This window comes from Jaculus jaculus, chromosome 19, assembly GCF_020740685.1.
Source record: "Jaculus jaculus isolate mJacJac1 chromosome 19, mJacJac1.mat.Y.cur, whole genome shotgun sequence".
Taxonomy (NCBI): Eukaryota; Metazoa; Chordata; class Mammalia; order Rodentia; family Dipodidae; genus Jaculus; species Jaculus jaculus.
This window is the reverse complement of record NC_059120.1, coordinates 9,671,474-9,673,720: the sequence shown is the minus strand read 5'-3', so window position 1 is coordinate 9,673,720 and position 2,247 is coordinate 9,671,474. Positions and strand designations below refer to the sequence as shown.

The window sequence follows — 2,247 nt, the reverse complement described above, 5'->3', positions numbered from 1 at the left end:
ACCTCCAGGATATGTTAGATAATTAGAAAATTAAAGATGTAATTTAATTATTCAACATGTCTGACATACATTCAATAGAATAAATTATCAATATAAGCATTTTCTGCTTTTTTGTTTCTTAGGTCAAAAGCCTGACATTGATAGAAATAATATCATCCTAACAACAGGTAAAGTATTTTGTAATCTTCTCTTACTTTCTGTAGTATAGTTTAGCTTAAAACATTGCAAATAACATCTCAAAGATGTAATGGCTGAGTATGAATGTTTCATTACATAATAAACTGAAGGGGCTGGGAGAAAGCTTATTTCTTTTTCAGTAAATATGTATATTTATAAGAAGAAAAGTGAGCATATCAAATATTTTCTTCATTAGGGCCTCAAATGAATAATACCTGAGAAAAAATTAAGCAAAAAAGGAAAATAAAAGTCAAACAACTTTTAAAAAGAAGTCTAGATATTCTTTTCTTTTTCTTTTTCTTTTTTTTCCAGGTAGGGTCTCACTGTAGCTCAGGCTGACCTGGAATTCACTATGTAATCTCAGGCTGGCCTCGAACTTACCGTGATCCTCCTATCTCTGCCTCCCAAGTGTTGGGATTAAAGGCGTGCACCACCATGCCTGGCCAGATATTTTTGAGTAAAGAAAATGCAACACTTGGCAAGGGTATCAGGGCGAATTTGCAACCAAGTAGCCGCTGTAGTTGACCCTGTTCAGTCTTCAGCCTCACGATGCTTCCTTTGGCCAGAAACACACTAAGTCGTCTCCAAGTTCGAAGCATTTAGCAAACAATAGCAAGACAGGTCCATCAGAAAAGGGCATCTGATTTCCATGACAAATATGGTAATGCTATATTAGCAAGCAGATCCATTTTCTGTATTACTGTATGGACAAATACAGCAACACAAGTTGGAATAGAATGGAACTTGTCACCTGTTGGCAGAGTCACCCCAAAGGAATGGAGAGATCAATAATCATGGCAGCTGGTGTAATAGCGAATTGTTTCAAAATCTACCCATGATTGGTGCCAAGTAAAAGCACCATGTATTGAGGAAAATAATTATGACTTGCTGAAAAAAAAATAAAATACCTTTGAAACCTTAAAAAGAAAAAGAAAATGCAACACTTTGGCACATTGACTTTCATTAATAAACATATCATAAACCAATAATGATTAGAATTCATAGATTTGAAATAGTACACTGGTATTCTTGATAGCAGAATGAAATTAATGGTATTGCACATTACTGATTTTATTTGACACTCTTTATTACCTATGAAAAAGAAATAAAATATATGAAAGAAAATAATTTATTTAGACTTTACTAGGATAAACCCCCAAAATATAGTTAAAATGTTTATAATACATAAATATGTTAAGCATGCCCCTCAGTTAAAAAGGTTCACAACATGCCCTGCTAGGGAATGAGTAAATTCATTCACTATTCTATAAACTAATTTTGCAATATGAATCATTGAAGTGAAATTGTACAAGTCTTTTGAACTAGTAATTAGTCTTTTAGGCATTTATACTAATGGAATAATGAAACAAATGTGTTGAAATTGATGCATGCATATGCTTTCCCAGCAGGGTTTGTAACAGCAAAACTTTGCGAATACATTCAAAGTTTAACAACAATACACTAATAATATGTAACACTATATAATTTGATGTCAATCATTTCAATTCAGGCATTGGTAGGTAATAAAATAAAATATGCATTTTTATATTTTCAATGCTACTATTGCTAAAGAGGATTTGTAGTATACTAATTATGCTGTTTTTAAACAAATATATCATAATCCCTAACATGAATATCTGTTCCAAGATTATTTACTTCTTTCCCCGCACTCTGTTGGTGTATACAAATTAAAAAAATGAGAAGTAGGAAAATGGAGAAATCATTCCTTTGCATTGGTGAAGGAAACACTGTTTTCATGTGCTTCCTCTGACTGGTTCAAGTGTGTGTATGAAGGTCAGCATGGGGTAAAGTGAAGGTCGCAGCTCTTGAACACACGTGGAGTTCTTCTCCAAGAGGAGCCAGGTCAAGAGTGATTTGGCCCAGAATGATGAACGCAAATGGCTCACTTTGAAACAGAGGTATCATAATATGTGACCACTGACAACTGTTAGACGCTGTGGTAGTCAGCGCACCTGGGATGAACCTCAAAACAGACACAGTTTTGGGAAGAAAGAATTTATTTTAAGCTTATAGATCCAAGGAGGTTCCACGATGGTGGCAGAGGCTGGC

General features: G+C 34.3%; 1 pseudogene; it reads left to right on the top strand.

The window, feature by feature from the left end:
* The first annotated feature begins 717 nt into the window (after positions 1-717).
* On the top strand, positions 718-973 carry LOC101612544 (annotated as a pseudogene).
* The last annotated feature ends 1,274 nt before the right edge of the window (positions 974-2,247 follow it).